The sequence below is a fragment of the Sorex fumeus genome, unplaced genomic scaffold (genome assembly GCF_029834395.1).
Source record: "Sorex fumeus unplaced genomic scaffold, SorFum_2.1 ptg000098l, whole genome shotgun sequence".
Classification (NCBI taxonomy): Eukaryota; Metazoa; Chordata; class Mammalia; order Eulipotyphla; family Soricidae; genus Sorex; species Sorex fumeus.
The window spans coordinates 55,506,182-55,531,331 of NW_026606155.1; positions in this window are offsets into that span (position 1 = coordinate 55,506,182).

Here is a 25,150-nt window from a genome sequence, read left to right on the forward strand (position 1 = left end):
TTAATTATTCTCCAGGCTAGGCTATCACTACTGTCTTGTATTGGTATGACTTTCACAATGATTTTCCATTTTCATAAATCCCTTTGAACTAAAATTATTTTACTTTATAAGAGAAAAAAATTATCAATAATATCAGTTTTGTTGTAAACATGTTTTTTAAAAACCACATCTTCAGGTACTGAGGATTTATAAATTCACTCTTCTTTGAGACCAGAACCATTGATTTAATGTTTGATAAACACTAAATAGGAGATTTTTTAGTACAGAATAATTTAAAATTTGCAGGAATGATGTAAATTTAAAAAAGTCAAAATAGCTATATCATTTTAAGTAAACCAAAAAAATTCATTGCCATTTCTCAAAAATCTCTCACCTGATATTTAAATCTAAAAACTCCTTATATAAAATAGAAACATTTCCTCCCACCTTGATTGATATTTTAAGTCTGCATAAACTTGAGAACGAAATCACTATACTCTCAACAAATGTACAAGAAATTATAACCAAAAATTTCCCTGAAAAGCATGTTTTGGTAGATGTTTAGAGAAATTTTGGATATAAAAGAAGAGGCAAACACAAAAAGGATTCATACATGAGGAAAATGAATTCAGAAAGAAGAAATTAAGAATATTAAAGCAAAGGCAGAGAGATAGGATAGTGGGAAGGGTACTTGCCTTGCACAAGGGAGCCACGTTTGATCCCTGGCACCATATACAGTCCCCCAAGTCCTGCCAGAAGAGATCAGTGAACAGTTAGCCCTGAGCACTGCAGGGTGTGGGCCAAAAAAGTACATCAAAGTGAAAAACTTCATCTACTTCAAATTTATCTCTCACATTGCAAACACAAATGAGTGGCTTTAACTTCTTTTCCCTGATGCTGTCTCTGAATTCTTTACCACCTAGAGTACCAACCTAATATTTTACAAGAAGATTTTCCACTTTTTACCATAAACATGATAGTGTATCCAGTATATTCAAACCAAACTTGATACCAAAAGGATTGGGTTATTAAGTCTGAGTTTTACTGAAGTCTATAAACTAAAAGAGAACCTCCTCTTGCCGGGAGAGAGTACGAGGATTAAGGCACTTGTCTAGCATGCATCTACTTCTGATTTGGTCCCTGATACCCCCATAGTTTCCTAAGGACTACCCCTAATACCACAGGATATGGCCCCAAGACAAAATAAAACCTAAAAAAGAGTCTCCTCATTGTAAATAAGCTGAAATGGGTAAATATAAGATAGATGCCTCAGGAAACAGTATCAGGAAACAGCAAAAGCACTATGAAAAGTAAAATAGGAAGGACAGAACAACAAACTAATGCAAAAGGACTAAACTAAGTCTGCCAGTATTAGTAGAGTCATTTGGTTTTGGTAAAAGAAGGAAGTTCTCTCTAGATGTCATTTTGACCTGTCCCTCGGCACTTCCTTGTCTCATTTACAAGGTCCTTTTTTGTTTGTGATTTTAAATGTAGGATGGAAAACTGTCATTAATAAGTTGACAGTAAGTACAGAATGGCAAACTTTACTTTCAATGTTCTTATGAAGGAATATGCTGCAAATAATAAACAATCATATTTAAATAATCTTTAAATAATTATTTAAATAAGGATTTTACTAATGATTCTTAATAAGGATAATATGTAAATCCTTATTTTTAAATAAGGATTAGAGGTTAGTAAAGATTTGGATTTTTCAAATGGATCCACTAATGTTTTAACATCACAAAATAGGTGGGAGCTCTCAGAGAACATTCCTCAAAGCTCTCTTTTTACCAATGAGAAAGCAAAATTAATTAGCTCAAAATAATCTGTTGTGTTCCCTAATAATATATTAGCATCTCAAGAAAAACTAGAACAGTAAAATATCTCTATTTAGTAGATCCTTAGTAAGTCAGGTTAAGCTGTGATGCATTGTTTTAGAACAAGTACAGTTCCACCAATATTTAGTGAGAATTGTTTCACAGAAACCCATTGTGCTTACTTTCTTCCTTGTAAACACTAAGTGTCCAGACTTAAAGTAGCGTCTACTTTATAAATAAAAGTATAGACATGGAGAGTATCATACTGACTAAAATGAATCAGAAGGAGAGGGACAGATATAATATGACTGTGGTCATTTGTGGGATGTTAAAAAAAAAAAGAAAAATCTGTATGAGACTAACATCCAAGCCAGGAAAAATGGGCCAGGAGGACTGGGTAATGGTTGGAAGCTTGCCACAAGTGTGTGGGGGGCAAAGGGCAATTAGGATAGAGAAGGGACATGTATTACAATATTAATTAGAAATAATCACTCTGGATAAAAACTGAGTGTTGAAAGTAGGTCAAGAGATATACATGATAACCATTCAGTACCTGTATTGCGAACCATAACTCCCAAAAGGAAAGAGAGAAAGAAACAGAGACAGAGAGAGAAGTGCAAGTGTCTACCACAGAGGAAAGTAGGGGTAGGGTAGCAGAGGGAAACTGGAGATATTAGTGGTGGTAAATGTACAGTGGTGAAGGGGTGGACGTTGGAACATTATATAACTGAAACCCAACCATGAACAACCTTGTAACTGTGTAGCTCACTGTGATTTTTTTTTTAAAAAAAGGTGTTTTTTTTTTAAATAATACAGTTGCATCTACTTTGGGGGCATCTATTATTATTAAAGTGACATTTGCCTTTTCCTCAGAATGTATGTCAGAAATCTATTGTATTCAAAATCATCTGCAAAATTTAGTAGCTTAAAACAATAATGTTTTTTTTTGTTTCTCTTTTTGTTTTCTTTTTGTTTACATGTTTGTAATTTAGGCAGGAATTAATCGGTGATCCATGCAACAACATCAATGGCAGCTTAGTTAAGGACTAAAGGACCCAATTTGAGATATCTCATTCATGGTTAGCAAGTTGGAACTGACTGTAATCTGGAAGTTTGGCATCTACTGTGCTACCATGAGCTGGATGCTCCATGGGCCTTGGTCTGGCTGTCTTAGATTTTCTCATGCCATGGTAACCCAAGTGTACCAAGAGACGGGAAATAGAAGCTGTCATATTCTTAAAGCCTGGGCCAGAAACCATTACTGTGTGTTGTTTTCACTATATTCTGTTATTTGCACAGTCACAGAGCCCTGCTTCAAGCAACAGAGATACAGATCCTACCTTTTAATTCAGGGGTATCAAAAAAATTGTTCACCTTGCTTTAAAGTCACCAAAGAAGGCGCCATTTTGCTAAAAACATAATTCCTTTGAGATTCAATGTAGATATCAAGGTAAAAATCACCCATTCAAAGTTTCTAATCCAGAAAAAAAAAAAAGGTACTAATCCTTCACAACATAGTAATCAGTCCAGACAGTTAACAGATCTATTAGTAATGCTCTCTCTGATTCCATTCACTCTTCCACACAAAGAGATAAAAAAGCTTATATATCACCATTCAAGTGAGGCCAGAGGAATACTATAGCAGATAGGGCATTTGTCTTGCACATGGCCAAATTGTGTTCTTTCCCACTTAAAGTGCCTGAGTCCTACCAGAAGTGATTCCTGAGTACAGCTGGGTGTGGCCCAAACACCCCAAATAAAAATAGTCTAATTATAACTGCAATAAATTATTAATAACCTATTAATTATGACTATAACATGTCCGACATGAGTGAAAGGTATAGTCATTATGTGCCTCAATAATTTGCAATATAAAACATTTTCAGTTTCCTTGGAGAATTGTCTATGCTCTAATTGCAGTCTTCAATTTATTAATTTTACTAAATAGTTAAATATCAAATCTATTTTTCAAAGGACAATTATTGCAAAAATCTCCTAAGTGCCTTATTAGATAACAGGAAGTTTTATGAATTTTTTATTTTTACCAAAGAAACACTACCTAATGAATATCACAGAATCTTTTTGCAAATAAATCATGTTTTCACAAGCTATGTTTAAATCATTACATAACACATTCTATCAGATCTCCTAGCAATAGCCCTATTCCAGAGTTAAATTGTATCCAAGGACAGCCTCTTTCTAACAATATTTTGAAACAGCAGAATTGAATTGCCTTTCTTGCTGTTACACATGGGAAATTCACTAGTTTAAGGTGGTGTGACTAAAGATCTTAAGACTAGTTCTGCTTATGAGTAGGAGCTAGTCAGCACCTTTTTTAATCCACAGGCACGGTAACCAATTGGGATTTTCCCATAGGGGTCCTACGATTTGGGTTAAATGACTTTCTATTATGCAATTTTCCCACAGAAAGCAATAACTTCCTCAACGCAGTCACTCAGGGAAAGATTGGTTAAGTAAGATGAGATTTGTCCTAGCTAAAAATGTGGCCTTCATCTGGGAGGCTGGTTTCTCAGGAACCAGGGGAGAGACAGCTTTATTACCCACTTAGATTCTTACTGTCAGAAAAGAGTATAAAACAAGAGTCACACCTAGCCTGCCAATGTGCCTATTTCTGTATGTGTACTTTATGCTCACACACTGTCTTAAAAGTCAATGTTAGTCTCAATATAATCCATGTCACTCACTTATACCTGTGACATGAGTCCAAAGCATTTATGTTTCTGGTCTGTAGCATTATCCGAATGAATTTGAACCTAATTTTCACAGATGTCGCAAAGAAAACATTTGGTATAAAACTTTTTTAAGTCGACTGAATAAGAACACCATATGTCCTATTTAGAATCTGTGTGAGAAAGAATCCCAGTAGATTATGAATATAGATCTCTAGATTATGGAAACATAGCCTCTCCCATACAATAATCTCTACACAGAATCCATCTAACCCTCAATCACCATCACCTTCTCTAGCTTATTTTTTTCTTCTTTGATTCACTTGACTTAGGGAGATATTGATAAAATACTGAGAGTAGGTAGCTCTTGAGAAAGTGGAAAGCAAGTAGTTAAATTTTAAAAATGACTATAAACCCCAGATTATAAATTCATGTTCAGAACGGTTTCTGAGACTTTGGGAAAAATGAAAAAAAGGGGAAGTTTTTTAAACAAATGTAAATAATCACTCTGATGTAGATACAAGACTGGTCTCCAAATGATCTCAGTTAGTCAGAAAGCTTCAGCAAAATTGTTCTGGACTTTGAACCACTCAGTTTGATTATAACTATCTGTTTGGTACAACTGACTAAAATAGAAAGCCATGCTCACAGTCTGAGTCACTACTGTTATATAAAACATTTCCCTTCATGTACTAATGTCAAAATATTCTGTCACTTTTTAAATTATAAATTAAGAGCAAATATTTTTTAGCATGCCTTCACCAAGATCTAAAAAAAATTAGGGCAATTTCAGAAAAAATTGAAAAGCATTCGTTGATTATAGATTTCTCTGAAATCTATCCACAAAACAGTGAAGGGTTTTCTTTTTAATAAATTCCCCTCAAAACCACATACTGTGCTCACTGAAGCAAGAGCTAAAAAGAAATGATTGAGCAATATTAAAAGGTGGAAAGTCAGATCCTTTTCTCTAGGATGTTTTAATGTTAAAATAAAATGCAGCAGGTAACCCTTGGCTCCTCCAGCTGTGACACTGAGCCTGCCACTCGGTGCTGCCCAGCCAAAGTCTGGAAACCCCATTTCTACTCCTTATTAAGAAAAACTTTCAAGGCAAATCTTCCAACTAGATTTTCCAATCTCACATTTGCTAATAATTCAGCCTACTTGTCTTCTTTAAAAAAGTGGTTAGGGTGGTATATTTTAAGATTTAGAATAAATATACTAGTATCTCAATTCACTTCAGGTTGGATGGATTGTTTTCAACAAAATGATCTACTACAATTCAAGAATACTCAAATAGTAAAGAGATCTGGGCCAGACTCTTAAGTAAGAAAAATTTTTGCAAAATATCCTACATTCTTGTGATGAAACCCAACCATGAATGACCTTGCAACTGTGTACCTCATGATGTAGCACTGTCCACTGTAGCACTGTCCTCCTGTTGTTCATCGATTTACTCAAGCGGGCACCAGTAACATCTCCATTGTGAGACTTGTTGTTACTGTTTTTGGCATATCAAATACGCCATAGGGAGCTCGCCAGGCTCTGCTGTGAGGGCAGGATACTCTTGGTAGTTTGTCAAGCTCTCCGAGAGGGACCGAGTAATCAAACCTGGGTCGGCCACGTCGGCAAACACCCTACCCACTTTGATGATTCAATTTTTAAAAAATCCTACATTCTGTACCCGCTGGATGCACAACAGGATTTTCATACGTTCACACCTTATATGTTTCCAATCTTTAGTATAAAGAGTATTTAAAAATTTACAAATTAAGAACTTGACAAACACCCATTTATAAGGCATAACCAGAAATAATGGAAAGGACAAAATTTTTCTTGACTTTATATTCAAAAATCTTAGAGTAGGGGCTGGAGTGTTAGCACAGCAGTAGGGCATTTGCCTTGCATGCAGCCAACCCAGGTTCGATTCCCGGCATCCCACATGGTTCCCTGAGCACCTCCAGTAGTAATTCCTGAGTGCAGAGCCAGGAGTAACCCCTGTGCATTGCCAGGTGTGACCAAAAAAGCAAAAAAAATATTCTCAGAGTAGAAACAATTTCTTCTACTTTTTTTTGCCTCCTTTCTCCTTGACTATCACCACTAACAGTTAATCCCTCCCTCAAATTATTTATATCTTATATTTAGGAGGTTTACCCAGCTGGTTAGCACTGATATGGTGATATGGCACATGCTAAATTCATCTACATTAGCATATCATTTTATTTTCATGTCTGCACTTTGTTTCTATACAAGCAATGGATTCCCCCAAGGACCAATGAAAACTGCCACCGTTCGTGTGTTATATGGGTGCCTGAGCACACACTCTCTTTCTCTCTCTCTCTTATCTTTAGATAAAGACATTCGTAATCACAACACGAGTTACTTTTAAATTTTAGCTATTCATTGGATGAAAAAGAATATTCTTTGGAATGGAACACACACATGATATCTACGAACAGTGGGAAGAGATTTAGAATTTAAGTCTTTTTTTTTTCAACACTTTTAGTGGAATTTTCAGAGTTCAAAAGCTGGAGTTGTCAGTGAATAATAGAGCCAGAGAGTCTATACAAGAAAAATAAGATAAGATGGATAGTTTTATTCCTGGCAACCTTAAATACAGTTCCATGCAGCTTTTAGAAGGGTCTACCTGGGTCAGACCTGCTGCCGTGGTCAGGATGCTCGAAAATCCTCACAGGCTCTACTTTTCTCTCCTCTCTTTCATCAATCTGAGAATATTTCTCCTTTCATAGACTATTATAGTATCTTCTGCTATTGAACTATTTCTTACCGCATGTTCTTTCTTTGTTCAGCTGGGTTCCTTTTAATATCTGAAAAGTGATAGCCTCGTTTGATCTGTATTAAGAGATTCTGCATTCAAAATCCCTGACTTAGAGTCCTCATTCTCACAATTATTCATTATATGAAATTCAGTAAGTCACTCAAATGTTTTGTGCCTCAGTTTCCTTATAAAGTGTCTAACACATGGACCAACTCAGAATTGGAAAGATTCCTGGAAAGATTCAATTTTTAAAAGCAGGTGAATTCCTTTTTCAAGCACATGCCTCCCAATCTTAGGTGTGTGCTAATTTTTCATGAGCCTATTTCCTGTCTTTGGTAAAGTTCTTTTTTAAAAAATATTTGTAGATGTAATTATATGAACATATCATTTTCCTTTCTCTTGGAAATGCCTAGGATTGATAAAGCTGGATTACATAGGAAGTCTATGCTAAACTTTTAAGAAATTGATAAACAGTTTTACAATCTGATATTCCATTTTATAATTCCAACAAGTGTTTAAAAATTTTTGTTTCTCTATTTTTGCCCAGCACCCTTCACCTTCCTTGTGTCACTAAAATTTCAAAAGTAGGCAAGCATATTGCACTTAATAAATGTTCAATATTTAAAACTAATTATATGTCATTTTTAGAAAACTAGCAGGACTTTTTTGACTGATATTATTATTAGTTCTGTTGCTCCCACATCCATTGTAAACTTACACCCTTTATATTTTTGTTATTTTAATTTCTATTTTTCTTTTTATTCAATTATTTTTGCATCACTTAAGTAACTTGAGTACTTCCAATCTTTACCCTGTGGTTTCAGGTGGGGAGAAACCCACAACATGGGTTTCATCTAAATTATCTCCTTGAACTACAGGAGCTACATCTCTAATCTTAACTCTAGGATATAGTTATCTCTTATATCTGCAATAAAAAGTCTGAAAAAAGCAAGGTATGATTTCTGTGAATCCATCAGAAAACTAAAGTCACAGTATAGCCATCTGAAACCTGGAGAGATGGAAGATGCTTCATCACAGGAAAAAAAGGAAAAAGAAAAGATGGGTGCCTTAGACTCGGTAGCCTAAGCCTAAATGCAACTAGCCCTTCTGCTGGAGTGCTTCAAATATGATCTTGGCTCTTTCCTACTTTTTCTTGCCTTGTTTGTCATCTCTTCTCCAGAACACTAGAAATATAGGAAATTCTTAGATGCTGGAAAACTCTTAGAGCCTCTTAACTATAACATGGTTGTCTCCTCTAAACCACATCTCAGTACCCAGTACTCAGGCATTGCCAATCTTATTTAAAAATTATTTTGTGAGGAGGAGGGGGGACCAGAAGAACCAACAGTACATACTTGTTGGGGTCCTGACCAGTCGACCCTGGCAATCTGGAGTATGACCCCCCAGTTGCTGGACTTACTCCCTATAGGAGAGGGAGTGTGAAAGGGAGAAGCCTCTGCTCTAGCCCTCCATGCACTGTGGACTCCTGCCGCCACGGAGAAAGAACCACGAGGAGGGGGCAAAGCTGGTGGTCAAGCAGCAATCCGTTTATTAGGTCTCACACAGGGGGTTTTGTACATACATTTCAGGGGCAATCCACATGTATCACATTTACCTTGTCAGGCTCAATACAGTTGTTAATGGTTTACATCTCCTGCTTTCAGGGCTAGGTATATTAGCTCAGGTAGATGGTAACTGTTACACCCTTTATCTTCAACCAGAGTACCTGCGTGTATGGAGTGCTGGAGCAAGCCCCTGGGCCCCTGTAAACAGGGCCAGCTCTTTCCTTCAGGGGCAGGGGATTTAGTCAGAGTCTCGGGCCAGCTACTGGGACCACAACATCTCCCCTTTTTGTTTTATATAAGAGCCAGCTGCCGAGGGCCACCCAGCAGCCTCACACTGGGGCGTTAGGGGCCGGGCCTGTCTTAGGTTGCCTCCTCTGAGGATTTACCCATCTCTGGCTCTCCGACCCGGTGTCTCTCCCTGCATGGCAGCCATAATATACTTTCTCACACTCCTTCCATGGCCACACACACCCAGGCCACATCTCCTGGTCGAGGGTCTGCAAGTTTGTTTACTGCATGACTGAGCATCACCACAGGTCCAAATCGGGTTCCCATCATCTGAACAAGGCAGTTTACAATACATGGCCCAAGTGTTACAAGTAGCAATAGTAAAATGAATGACCCAACCAAGGCAGACACAAGTGTGGTAAGCATAAAAGCAACATTCCTCCCCTAATGTGGCACACAACCCCCTACCCCTTGCCTCAACAATAATAAATCCAGTCCCAGCTCTTTCAAAAGTAGTCTGATACACCTCCACATTTCCCATAATTTCTTGTTCCTGGGCACACATAAAAATGATGCCTTTGGATCCCCACTTTAGATCCTGGACCTTGATATCCACTCATGCTCTAGATCGGATTTGATCATTTGGAACCAGATCGCAACCGCATGTTGTTCTGTGATTGAGACCTCCAATCTGTCACTTCCCCCCTCAACTGGGTTCCCAGATGAGGTTGTACGGTTGGTATCCAGTAGTATCCACAGAGACCCGAAGGACTGTCATGATCCAGAAGGACTGCCATCTAGAAATTAAGCAGACGGGATACGGTCTTCAAGGGCATCATCACACCCCTGGGTACTGTCAGGATCTACATATTTGAGGGCCCTTGTGGGCATCCAAGATAGGTTGGGGTCCCAAAACAGAGAACACACCCAAAGCCTCCACCAGAGGTAGTGAGTGAATCTTGGCCTCTCTGTTGCCCTGTAGAGGAATCTTTCCATGGGACCAGGATTTCTGGCCATGCCTCCTGCTTCTGCCAGTGCCAGTAAAAAGGTGTGCGAGAGTAACTACTGGTGGGGACTTATTCCCCCTTTTTTGTTTTAAAAAGCTTGGTTTTCAAGATTTGATTTTATCACTCTATAATTGCTTGGCCCTGTGGGTTGTATGGAATACCGGTAGAATGCTGGATTTCCCATTTTTCAGGAAGTCCTGAAGCATTTTACTAGTAAAGCAAGGACCATTATCAGTTTTTACTGTAGCTGGTAACCCCAAGGTGGTCAAGCACTGTAGATAATGAGAGATGGCGTGCCTTGCCCTTATCTGGTATGAGCAGTAGCCCAGCAGGCCTTAGAGTCCGGGATGGTAGCCTGCTGGAGGCCTGTGCGCCACTGATCTGCTGTCCCTGACAGCTGCCCATATGTTATGGGGCTGGGGGGTTGGGCAGCAGCATTGCGGTCTCCCTGCATGTGGCATTCTTCCTCTATATCCCGATTGGTGAAGGGCGACCCTGAAACGGCTGCCTGCCTAGTACCAACAGAGACACTCTCCTCCTGGAAGCATGCTTTTAGGGCTGCCACTGCCACATACAAACCTGACGGGGGCCCCTTGCCTGTCTTTTCAGCCGATTTTCTACCTGGTCCCAGGTGTCCCACGGAGAAGAGGTTCTCAGCAGTAACCCAAGGAACCATATCAAGGATAGCGCTCCAAATCTTAGATGCCCTATCCTTAGAAAGTTCTAGCCCCCGGATTTTTAGCAGATAATGTAAAGCTTTCAGACCTGGGTGATGCACATTCTGAATGGAATTGCCCATGATGTTTAGTGGAGTTGAGAAAGTCAGGATAGATGATGGTTCTGCTAAAAGACAACCAAGGCAGAATAAAGAACACAGAAGTCGAAAAGACACACAGAAAGAATGAGGCAAGTCGCCAAAAAACAGGATAGGTGTTTGGCACCCCATAGGTAGGGGGAGAAGCGAAAACAAAAGTGGGAACTGGCCGAAACAGTCCTGACTCAAGGACTCTTCTGAGAGTTCTGCCTTACTATCAAGAGGCAGAGCTTGAGCGCCTGTTCATTCCCCTACCTGAATTACCAGCTGGGTATCTCTGATGCAGTCGCCTATTTTACTGAATGGATTCGGGGCGATCAGGAGATCATATCTTGCTCCAGCGACATCCGCGCTGTCTACGTCCACGCTTTCCCTGTTCAGGGCGCCAGGTGTCGGGATCCCGGCCAATCAACCCCGGCACTCTGGAGTATGATTCTCACCTGTTTCCTCAAAATGTATTTCTCCACCTTCTCCTCTCCCTTTAGAACTACCAAATTTTCCTTTTCCTAGCAGCTTCCATTTCAAAATGAAGGATCATTATCTATTTTTAATTATTTTCATAGTTATAAATTATTAACATAATTAAGGTTCTCCTCTTGAAAAAACATCTAGCTCTCTGTGACTGTATCCTAAGAGTAGTATTTCTCTTTCAGAATTTTCTACCAAAAACTATAGTCACGGATCAAGCTGGCTGATTTAAACTGATGAAGCAAAGCACTACTATTACTGTACTATTATTGTTGACTTATTTTTTATTTATTTGATAATGAACAGCAGAAAAAAAGAAAAAATTGTTCATGCTTTCATGTCTATAATCATATTAAAAATTATAATTATTAATCTATTATTATATTAAAAATAAAAAATCTTTCACCTAATTCAATGCCTAGAGTTAGTTACTATTAATACTTTGACAAGCAGGATTTACTAAGTTTTTCTATCTTCATACATATTTGCCTATCTATATGATCCACACACAGGTGTGTATAGAAAATTAAGTAATGAATCTTTATAATAATAGATTTATAATTGCATTTGTTGATATTTGATTTCATATTATTCTGAAATTTTACTTTCATTTCATAAGATATCATGTATTTATTACCCTGTATTTATAAGCTTATTTTCAAAAAAAGCACTGGCAGTTTTGTTTGGAGCATAGTAAGAACTCAGTAAATTTTAGTTACATTTTTGTAGCTATTTTATCATTCTATTAAAATATCCATTCTCCAGAATATCCAACTTTTCACCCTTCATGCTGTTCCCCATCCCTACGCCTGGGATCTGACTTGTCTGACACCAATTTACCCTAAAACCCCAAACCATGCAGACAAAGGTATCATTGCACACATCTTATCACACTAGGGGCATGTTATATGCATCCATAAGTCTCATTTAACTCTACAGAGTAACTAGTTAGAAATCTCCTAGTCATACTCGAGTACCATGACATGGTAAAGAAAATAATATGAACAACAGAGGCATTAGTAGAGCATTCTGCTATAAACAACTGAACAGATCAGATCTTAAGTAAATGGGAAGCTATACTTTCAACATTAATAGCCATAAAACTCAGAGAACAATGGGGAAACTAAGAAAATCAGCTGCTGTGGCAGACAAGGACAGAAACCCAGACAAATCCATCAAAACTCTCAAGCATGGTTAACAAGGACCTCAAATCAATACTCACTGCATTAGTAATGAAATTAGGCAAGCACTGGCAAGTCAGTTAAGCAATCACTGGACAAGAACTTCAACAAACTCAAAGAAGAACTGGTTCATAATATGAGAGATTCATTACAAACAAAACTGAAATAAGGAACACTACAGAAAGTTACAGTAGCAAAATTTACAGACAGGGAGAATCTTGTAGAACTTGGAAGACAAAATACAAGCAAGTATTGATAAAGAAGTGGCAAAATAAAAGGAAGCAAAATAATAGAAAATAATGTAAGGTACTTAATGAATAATGACAAGAGGAGTAATCTCTGACTTTAAAGAAATACCAGAAGTTTAGAAAAAAGGGAATTGGGAAGAACACGTGGTGAGAGACATAATAGCTGAGAATTTCCCCACATGTGAGGAAGGTTGCTGCACAGGTTCAAGAGGCTCAAAGCATATTAAATGAAATAGATTCAAACAAAACAACATAAAACCACACAGTAATCAAAATGGGGAAAAAAAGCAAAGAAAGAGACTAGCTTAAAGCAGCAAGAAAGAAGGAAAACCTTAAGCATAAGGCAAATAACATATGAATCATAACAGATCTTCTATATGAAATGGTATAGGCAGAAAAAAGTGGAATGACATATTCAAATTACTGACTGAAAAAATCCTTCAACCTAAAGTCCACTACTCTGCGACACTTTCATTTAGATGGATGAAAGAGATCAAAACATTCTCAGACAAACAAGAGCTGGCGACATTTGTAATAACTAAACCTGAATGAAAAAACTGAATCAAAGACCACATACAAAAACCAAATAGCGAATTATAGAAACAACAACTCCACATAGTAAAATGACAACACAACCCTTTATATCAATAATATTCCTGAATGTCAATGGACTAACTCTCCCATAAAAATTTCAGAGAGTGGCAGGATGGATCAGAAAACAAAACCCGTCCATTTGCTGCTTACGGGAATTACATCTAAAGTCACAGGAAAAACACAGGCTCAGAGTGGAAGGATGAAAAACAGTTAAACAATCTAATGAAAAACAAACCCCCCAAAAAATCTGGGACAGTATACTTTTATCAGACCAAATTGCATTCAATCTAAAGAAAATAATTGCATACAAGGATGGGCAATATTTAGTGGTCAAGAGAACAATATAACTAATGTATGTCACTATACAAGTACTAACTCTAATCAAAGTATATGCAGCAAATTTAGGGTCAGTAAAGTCTATAAAGCTTTTGCTCACAAACTAAAGAAACACACAGATGGAAACCCAATAATAGTAAGAGGCTTCAATACTTACTGTCACCACTGGATAGCTCTGGATAGCTTAACTAGGCAAGATATTAATAAAGACATAAGAGCCCTAAATGAGGAACTAGATGGGTTGCTACTAATGAATATATATGGGGCCTTCCATCCTCAAAAATCTGAATACACATTCTTCTCTAGTGCACAAAGAATATTTTCAAAGATTTGTCATATTTTAGTACATAAGTCTAAATTACAAAAATTCACAAATATAAAAATCATACCAAGCACATTATCAGATCACAATTCCACAGAGAAAAATAAGCCAAAAAAATGTGGGTAGTATGAGACTATCCAAGGACAGAAAAACTCAGGAGCTAGGAGGAATAGTCCATGGTTCAAAGAGAGAGAGAGAAGTGCCTACCATAGAGTCAGGGGTAAGGGTGGGGGAATGCAGTGGGGTAACTTGGGACACTGGTGGTGGGAAATGTATACTGGTGAAGGAACAGGTGTTGGAACATCTTACAACTGAAACCCAGTGATGATCAACTTAGTAACTGTGCATCTCATGGTGATTCAATTTAAAAATAAATAAATTTTAAATCATTTTTCTACAAAGAAAAGATGTGAAAAACTATTAACAACTGGAGACTGAACAAAATGCTGCTAAATAACAGCTATATCAAAGATAAAATATAGAAAAAATAAAATATTCCTTGAGACTAATGATAATGAAGAAACAATTTATCAAATTCTATAGGATACAGCAAAAATAGTACATAGCAATGTAGGCCTACTATAGGCAGGAAGAAGAAGATAAAATCAACTGCCTAAATTTGTATCTTAAATATCTGGAGAACCAACAAAAAATGAATGAAAAGTCTAGTAGAAGAAAGAAAATAAAAACTAGAGCAGAAACCAACAATATAAAAACAAAAGAAACAATACAAAGAATCAATGAAACCAAAAACTGGTTCTTTGACAGAATAAATTAAACAAACCTTTGACTGGACTCATGAGGAAAAGTTAAGAAAGGGTTCAAATAAATTCAACCAAAACTTAAAGGTAGAAATTACAACTGAGCCCTCAGAAATCCAGGACATCATGAAGACTAACTATGAGCAACTGTAGTCTGTTAAGCTGGAGAACCAAGAAGAAATGGACAGATTCCTAGAAATATGTAGCACTGTAGCACTGTCCTCCCGTTGTTCATCCATTTGCTCGAGCAGGTCCAGTAACGTCTCCATTGTGAGACTTGTTGTTACTGTATTTGACATATCAAATACATCACAGGTAGCTTCCCAGGCTTTGCCGAGCAGGCGAGATACTCTCGGTAGCTTGCCAAGCTCTCGGAGAGGGGCAGAAGAATCAAACCTGGGTTGGCCAGGTGAGCCGCATGCAAGGCAAATGCCCTACGTGCTGGGCTATCACTCCATAGAAATATGTAATCTACAGGGTCTGGAGAGATAGCACAATGGGTAAGGCATTTGCCTTGCACGCGGCCAACCTGGGTTCGATTCCCAGCATCCCATATGGTCCCCTGAACACTGCCAGGAGTAATTCCTGAGTGCATGAGCCAGGAGTAACCCTTGTGCATGGCCAGGTGTGACCCAAAAAGAAAAAAAAAAGAAAAAAGAAATATGTTATCTCCAAAAACTGAATAGGGAGGAAGTAGAAAGTCTAGACAGGCCAAACACAAGCAAGGAAATTAAATTATTAAATTAAAACAATAATTAATAATCTCCACCCAAGAACAAAAATCCTGATCCAGATGGGTTTACTGATAAGTTTTATCAAACTTTCAAAATATACTTACTGCAATTAAGATCCTTAAGCTCTTCCAAAATATTGAAGAAATAGTAATCCATTTACCCTTGGCCCCAGAGGGTACAGAGAAAAAGGAACAAAATCTAGTGACTGGAGGGAGAAGAGATAGATGAGATGAAACAGGGGCAGGAGGCAAGGGCACTTAGGAACATCGGTAGTGTTAAGGAATGTTATAACTGAATATCAAAACCACAAAGTCAGCATCTGAGAGCATGAAAATGAAGTAAGGATAGCCTCTCCAACAAAACTGGGAAAACTATAACCATGTATAAAAAAATTAATGTTAAATCCATTTCTGATACTTTAAACAAAAAGACAACTCAAAATGGATTAAGGACGCTGAGATCAGACCAGAATCTATAAAGTATACTGAGGAAAATACAGACAAACGCTCCAAGAACTGGACCACAAAGCTGCTTTCAATGCCTATGCCATTGGCAAAGTCACAATCACAATCACAATCACAACCATCCTGTTATTCGTCGATTGCCTCAAGCAGGCCCCAGTAACGTCTCCTTTGTCCCAGCCCTGAGACAAAGGCAACAGAATAAAAAATAAACAAATTGTACTATGTTAAATTAAATTTCTGTATGGCAACAAAAACATAGGCTTAAAATAAAAAGACAGCTTACTAAATCAGAGAAAATGTTTGCATTCAACACATCAGAAGTAGGATTAATATCTAAGATATATAAAGTACTCACAAAGATCAACAACAACAGCAGCAACAAAAAGTCCCATAAATCCCATCAAAAAAATGGGGAGAGGAAATAAACAAGGAATCTCTAAGGAACACCAAAGGAGGACCAAAAGGCACATGAAAAAAATGTTCTTCATCATCACTTATTATTAAGAAAATCCAAACCAAGACCATGAGATACCATCTCATACAAGTGAGAATTGCACATATCAAAAATTCTAGAAACAATCTGTGTTGACAGGGATGTAGTGAGAAAGGAACTCTCATCCACTGCTGATGGTAATGTTGTCTGGTTCAACCCCACAGTAAACTTAGAATTGAGTTCCCATACAACCCAGCAATTCCACTTTTGCTATACCCAGGACAGAAGAACATTCATTCAAAAGAACATGTGCATTCCATTACTCATTACAGCACTAGTACAAGAGCCAAGATATGAAATCAACCTAGATGCCCAATGATAGAGAAATTGGTCATTAAAATGTGGTTTATATACATGATGGAATACTACACAACTTTGAGGAATGATGAAATCATGCAATTTGTCGCAACATATATGGAACTAGAAGATACCCTGTTAAATGAAGGACAAACACAAGATTATCTCACTTATGTGTAGTAAATAGAATACCTGGATGAGGGAATGCGATGCTTGAAAGGAAGAATGTCTAGATTAGCCTTTTTCCAGACAATAGGGAGGAGAAGGACAATGAAAAATTAAGGTGGCGGGGAGAAGAGAAAGCCAGGAAGCAATAGGGAGCAGAGATCAACAGAATTCAGTACATCGATGGTGTAAAGAAATGGTCTGGCTAAATAACCAAATAAGAATCTAAAAAACTGAAATCATAAGACCCAGCATTTAACAACCATATTTTAAAAGGTAACTGTCAAGATGCAGGATGCTGTTGGGGGTGGGGCAGTGAATCTGGGAACACCGGTGGAGGGAGTTAACACTGGTGGTGGGATCAGTGCTGAAATACTGCATGTCTAAAGCTCAACTATGAATAACTCTGTAGATAATGGTGCCTTAATAAAATTTTTTAACTGCCACAAAAATCTGAATACTCATTCTTTTTGTTCTGCTTTTCCCATTTTTATTTGGGCAGCATGATTTATAATCCTGTCAATATAGCTTCAGGATTACAAACTTTCACCTCTTCATCTCCCCACCAGATTGTCGGGTACCTTCTCCTAAAATCTCAGGCCCCACTCCTCTCCACTGCCACCCCACTTCTTTGGCAGACTATTCTGTAATAATATTCTCAGGGTCTATTACCAGTGTGTATAAATTCTTGAGGGGCAGCCAGGGAGAGGCCCGATGATTCTTCCCCTCGCCGCCCATGTTCAGGGCCCCCCCCACCCACCGACTCACTTGCCGATCCAGGGCGGCCTGGGTCATGGAACAGACAGTGGAAGAGACGAGGGCCAAGCCGGTTGGTTGATCAGATGACATTTATTCCATTCTCCCCACGCCCCTGCCCCAGTCTCTCTGAGCCTTCCTTTCTAGTCTCACACTGCCCCTCATTCCTGTCTCCTGTCTCTTCCACTCATCCCTCCATGCTCAATCTCACAGGCTGGGCTCTCTCCTCTCCTCATGTCTGCTCCTGTATTCTTCTACATTCTTCTCTCTTTGTCCCCCTGGCTAGTCTCTCCACTGTCCATCTTGCCATCCTGGTCTCTCTCTTATCTCCAGCTCTCTGTCTCTCTGTTTCTCTCTCTCTGTTTCTCTCTCTCTGTTTCTCTCTCTCTGTTTCTCTCTCTCTGTTTCTCTCTCTCTGTTTCTCTCTCTCTCTCTCTCTCTCTCTCTCTCTCTCTCTCTCTCTCTCTCTCTCTCTCTCCCTCTCTCTCTCCAACTCCCCAGCACTCTGAGCTGACACTACACTCAGTCTAGTAGCCAAATCAACATAAGAAAGCCCTTCCTAAGGGCCCACCAAGTTCAAAGGGAACACCACCTAAGGGGGGTACTAGGAAGTAAAGGCAGCTGAGGCTTAGGTGAGAGAACAGATGCCCAGGAGGAAAATATCACTGAGAGTCATGTTACAAAGCTTAGCATATACTGCCTTCTTGTGTCCAAACAAAAAGGACATTGCTCTGAATAAACTATGCAAAGGACTTAGGGAGAAGAGACAAACAATATTTACAAGTCAACAAAGCACAAAGGAAGAAGTTACAAATAAACACTGAGGGATGGGAGCACTGTGATGGTATTTTTCCCTTGGGCAGTCAGAAAGGGTTTTGGAATACCTCTTAGGTGGTGTTCCCTTTGAACTTGGTGGGCCCTCAGGAAGGGCTTTCTTATGTTGAGCAACCCAATAAACCTAAACTACCTGAGGCTATGCAGGAAGGACAAAACAGTGTTATCCTACACCAATGTCCAGTTGTTTTTTTCTTATTATCTCTTTATAATTTTCATATGAGAGAGCTCATATTATATCTGTCCCTCTCTCTGATTTCACACAGAATAATACCATCTAGTTCTGAGTTATAGAAAATTTCATTTCATCTTTTCTTATCGCTGCATACTTATATTCCTCATTTCATGAATATACTTTGCCATGATAGGCATACATTTAAGTTGCTATGTGGTTTTGTTGTTGTTCTTGTTGTTTCTTTTTACAAACAGAGCTGTGATCATTTCTATTCTTCCAAGAACTGGTATGGTTGGGTAAAAATGCATATATAGATAGATAGATAGATAGATAGATAGATAGATAGATAGATAGATCTGCATCACTATCATCACTGTCATCATGTTGTTCATTGATTCGCTCAAGCGGGCACCAGTAACGCTCCATTCATCCCAGCCCTGAGATTTCAGCAGTCTCTCTTTACTTGTCTTTCCCAATGGTGCCACATTGGAGGTTCTTTCAGGGTCAGGGGAATAAGACCCATTATAGTTATTGTTTTTGTCATATTGATTACGCCACAGGAAACTTGCCAGGTTCTGCAATGTGGGCAGGAGACTCTTGGTAGCTTGCCGGGTTCTCCGAGAAGGAGACCTAGACTATAAGAAGTTGTGTGGCTGCAAACGCAACTGTGTGCTTCTGGGAGCTTTGTTTTATAGTCTTTGGATCTTGGCCGTTGATGGGATTGCATGGTGCCAGGGGCAGTTTGTGGATGTGACTGTCTAGCTACTGGAAAATGGGGGACCTAGGTGGAAGAGGCTCATTCCCAGTCCGAGCAGTCTTGGAGATCTCAGCTCCGGTCCCGCACACCTGGGTTCCTCTGTGGGAGGCTTGTCTAAGCATGTGCAGAGTGGCCTTGAGCATGGCTGTGGCTGGGTTCCAGAGATCTTTGGCTGCCGGGGCTCTGCTCGGGGAGGGGAGGGAAACTCAACTCACCCCCCTCAGAGGGGCCCTGGTGAAGACAGCCAGGTGCGGGAGCAGGAGACTCTGTGTCACTCTCTTCTGGGACCTTTGTTTTATAGTCTCTGGATTTTGGCCGTTGATGGGATTGCAAGGCGCATGGGGCACTTTGTGGGTGTGACTGCCTAGCTACTAGAATATATATATATATATTTTTTTTTTAAAAAAAATATGTACCATAAAGTGTTACACTACTTTACTCCCAAAAGATTGTACCATACCACACTTCATCAGAAAGGTATAGGAAAAACCATTCCCCACTTTCATCAGCACTGTGTATCAGCATCTTTTCTTATGTGCAATAGTTCTGAATGTGTGTGTGTGTGTGTGTGTGTGTGTGTGTGTGGTATACTGTCTGTTCATATCCTTAACTGATTTTCCAAACGTGTTGTATTTCCTAGTTCATAGGTCCCCTTTATATAATTGTCTTCCAAAATGTCATTAGATTAAATATTTTGCTAATTTTTACCATCATTTTAAATATGTGCATAATCAAATATATTGAGGGGTTTTTTTTTCCATAGAGGAGTCTTATTATCCTGTCTTGCTTATAAAGGTCAGGATATTTTCAAGTTGCTCTGCTCAGCAAAATCAGAATCATCTATACTGTAAGAGCTGAGTTATTTTTTTGACAAAAACAACAATAAAAAACCAACTCAGCATATATCCTAGATCATACACAGAAAGCTCTGCTGTAAAGAATTTACACCAAAATAATAAAGCAGTTGCTTACTAATAAATCAAGGACCATACACTTCCATATCAACCAAATAAAAATTACATCTATAAAACTACAGACATTAATAATATATATTTATGTATACATGAAATGAGCTAGAAGAAACATGAGATAATCATTCTACAGAGAAAAAAGCTGAGAGAAAATTTATAATGTTCTATCCATAGTGATAGTACATAAAACACAGATCTAAAATAAGATTATAAGCAACAAGAACTAAATGACACAACCCAAGAAGATAAAGCTTGAAATATAAAAGAAAAACTAGAACAGTTTCCTGTTTTAAAAAAATTTTGAACAGTTTCTGATGAGTCATGAGATCCAGACTGAATATGGCAAAGAAAAAAACTTTCAAATATAATATTTTACTAAATTCAAGCACACTACAAAGATAGTAGATAAACATAAGACAGTAAAACCCAAAAACTTAAAAATATAGCTTGTACCAGCCTAGGTGTTTTTTTGGTTTTCTTATGACAGTCACAAATATTTTTGACTTTCTCTCTTCATGATACATGGGAATTGTAATTATGTTCCCAAATATGTAGCCCTCTCATATGTGACATCACGCATCACATATGACTTTCTCCAATCAATAAAATAGGAGCATAAGTGATAGTGACTTTACAAAAATGGTAGTGGCTTTATAAACCCGGGTCCAGGAGTAAAAAGGACATGGAGCAGAACCCTCTGCAGAATCATAGTAAACAATCATCATGAGCAAGAAATAAAAACTTCTGTTGTTTTAAGCTATGGATATTCAGGGATAGTTTGCCTCTGCAGGAAAAAGAAAGTAATTTATTTATAAATATATATTTATTGAAAGGCCCTCCCGTTGATCATCGATTTGCTCGAGCGGGCCCAGTAACGTCTCCATTGGAGACTTTGTTGTTACTGTGTTTGGCATATCAAATACTCTCGGTAGCTTGCCGGGCTCTCCAAGAGGGGCGGAGGAATCAAACTCGGGTCGGCCATGTTGGCTGCGTGCAAGGCAGACGCCCTACCCGCTGTGCTATCGCTCCAGTTATTTCTAATAGGTGATAGTTATGTAATGAAATTTAAGTATCAGTCCCTCACCGTATATATTTAGAGTCTAGTAGGTTGAAGAGAAAAGCAGTAAATAATTTTGTACAACATAGCATGATAAAATACTGTAATTGGGATACACAGCAAATGTAAAGGAACAACCAAAATGGGTTGTTCTAGAGGTCATCTAGAGGAAGTTACTTCAAAGTTGAGAAACAAAGAAAAAAAATTTTCAAAAAAAAAACAAGTTTTCCAAAATAATTAATACCTCTCCAAATCTGACCAAAATGTGTAAATTTAATGCTACATAATAAAAAATGTATCTAAAGTGGCAATAACTAGTTAGTATACTGTTCAACAGGCAAAATACAAGAAACAGTGAATTGCCAAGTGCAGTAATTTTCTAAGTAAAGTAAAAGTAAAGGCCCTCCCGTTGATCATCGATTTGCTCGAGCGGGCCCAGTAACATCTCCATTGGAGATTTTGTTGTTACTGTGTTTGGCATATCGAATACGTCACGGGGAGTTTGCCAGGCTCTGCCGGGCGGGCGAGATACTCTCGGCAGCTTGCCAGGCTCTCCGAGAGGGGCGGAGGAATCGAACTCGGGTCGGCCATGTTGGCTGCGTGCGAGGCAAACGCCCTACCCTCTGTGAAGCCTTATATAAAGGACACGGATTGGATAACTTAAGCCTGTGGTGCTAGTGCACAAATGCAAACAGTTGAAAACCACTGACAGGTCTGACTAACTTCTCTTTGTGTCTTCACATGTGTTCTGTGTCAAACGTCCCCTGTGCATGTTGTGTTCTCATTTCCTCTTCTTTTAAGACATCAGTCTCACTGCATTAAGACCCTTAATAATCACCTCAGTTAACCATAATTGTCTTGTAAAGTCTCTACCTTCAAATATGATAATATCCTAAGGTACTGAGAGGCAAAGATTTCAACAAAGGGATGGGGGGGAACACAATTAGCCTACAACCACAAGATTTCCATGGTCAATTCTTTGTTCTTTCTGTAGTTACTGTGGCAGCTATCATAAAATGCCATAGATTTTTGTGTTTTAAACATTTATTTCTCACAGTCCTAAGGACACAAGGCCTGGAGTCAGGGTGCCAAATTGCTGGAGAGCCCACCTTACTTTACTATAGATAGTTGTCTTCTCATGTGGTCAAGAGAAAGGAAAAATCTCTCTTGCACCTTTTCTTAAACTAATCTCATGCCCAAAGTACCTCGCAACAGCATCTTCTTCAAATACCAACATGCTGGAAATTAGGACTTAAATATGTTAATTTTGTTAAGATAGGAACATTCAGCCCACTAGAGTTATTAACTAATTGGAATGAAAGAAGCAACAACAGAAAACAGCACATAATCATGTTAAAGTAGAAATCCAAAATTCTAAAGATGTTGACTCCAGATAGTTAAAAAGGGACACTTATTTACTTAGGAAGAGGAACTCTATTTTCAACCTGCAAATCTTAATTTAAGAGTGGGACATTTAACTGATGAAATCCTGAAGGCAAATAAATGATACAAAGTCTAGATTTAAAATAACCCTTATTGTGGAAGCCAGTTATTTTAGAACTAATCAAAACTATAAAAGTTAATTAATGTCCTAGGGGAAGAAAAATAGTTTTAGACCCTTAGAAAATAGCCTATATATTTCCTTGAACTGCACACAAATCTCACAGTTGAAGAACCAAGGCCAATTTATGATAATTAGCCAAGATACTAAACAGTACAGGATTAAGTTTGCAATAAAAAGAGATGAAATTAACAATACTAGGGAAGTTTGAGACCATAGGGACAATTATTTTAAAATAAACAAATTTCAAAGCTCAACTCTAACATAAAAATGATACCTAAACTGATTTTACCTTCAAAATAAATGACAGACATACAAAATATTTTCTGAGTATAAGAATCTTATCAACATCTTGGAAAGCACTGTAGCACAGTAGCACTGTCTTCCCATGGTTCACTGATTTGCTCAAGCGGGCCCAGTAACATCTCCATCATTGTGAGTCTTGTTGTTACTGTGTTTGGCATATCCAATACGTCACGGGTAGCTTGCCATGCTCTGCCGTGTGGGCAAAATACTGTCAGTAGCTTGCTGGGCTCTCCGAGAGGGACAGAGGAATTAAACTCGGCCCGGCCTGGCCAGCCGTGTGCAAGGCAAACGCCCTACCACTGTACTATCACTCCAGACCTATCTTATCTTGGAAAGATGATTTTAGAAGTCCATTAAGCATGATAAATAATAACTTTGCAGAAAAAACATAGATGATTTGACATATTATTAATAAAGCCTTTCATGGATACTACAAATAACCATTATTTATTACCTTTTGCTGAATTGCCCTGTAACTAAAAAAATGATTAATAATGACCAAAAGTAGAGAGATTATGGGAGAAATTATCTGCCATGGAAGCAGAGGGAGGGATGGGATGTGTGTGGGGGGGGGTGGGATACTGGGGACATTGGTGGTGGAAAATGTGCATGGTGGAGGGGTGGGTGTTCGATCATTGTATGACTGAAACTCAAACATAAAGACTTTGTGACTGTATCTCATGGTGATTCAAAATTTTTTTTAAAAATTTAAATGGTTATAAATCTAAAATAAATGCTACTTTATTTTACTTCACAAATAATTTTAAATGAAATTCATTTACAGTTACATATTCTGCTTTAAGATCTTAGAATTACTAAGTTGAAAGGTAAATTATAACTAAACTGAGATAATATCTAAATTTACTAAAGCACTCTTTTTGGTTTAAATGAGGGGAAAACATAAATATATAAATCTATATGTTGTGAATATATATATGTATATATATGTTAATAGTAAAAGATCAGTTTCTTTGGATTACACACAACTGAATCCTATGTGCTGAATAGCATGGCAATTAAGAAAATTCTAACAAAAAAATCAACAAGAAAGGAATAGAAATGTATGCTAAAGAAAGTTTTTAATTCAAAGTTAGACAACCTGTTTCAAGTTTCTGTTCACCATATACTCCCTGGGATTGTTGAAATTAATCACTATCTGTCAGATTCTTTTTTTTCTATAATGGAGATAATAAAAAGTTACCATAATAAGTTACAGTGAAGACTAAATAAGAAAATGGACGTCGAAGTATTTTGAAAACTTTCATTTTAATGCTATAAGATATAAATGATTCATCATTCAAAATTACTGAACTTTAATATCATAAAAGACACATTATGATAACAGTCAAGGATATTACCTGACATTCCAATAGTACACACAATTCAGATAAAAATACACTAAACTGAAATTTCCAATGACTTTCTAGTGACTAATATTTCTTTAGCATACATTTCTCTTCCTTTCTTGTTGATTTTTTTGTAGAATTTTCTTAATTGCCATGCTATCTAGCACATAGGATTCAACTGTGTATAACCTAAAGAAACTGATCTTTTACTATAAATATATATCTGTATGTATATGTATTCACAACATATTCTATGACTTTTCTGTATACAATAAAAACAAAGATTCTGGAAATGTTAACCTCTAAAGTCAGATGGCGGGCAGTGAGAGGGAGGCAATTTGCTTAACACTGTATGATTTTCAAAACATTAGTTTGTAAATTAGAATTCATAGGGCTAGAGAGATAGAACACAGATTAAGGTACTGTCTTGTATGCAACCAGCACT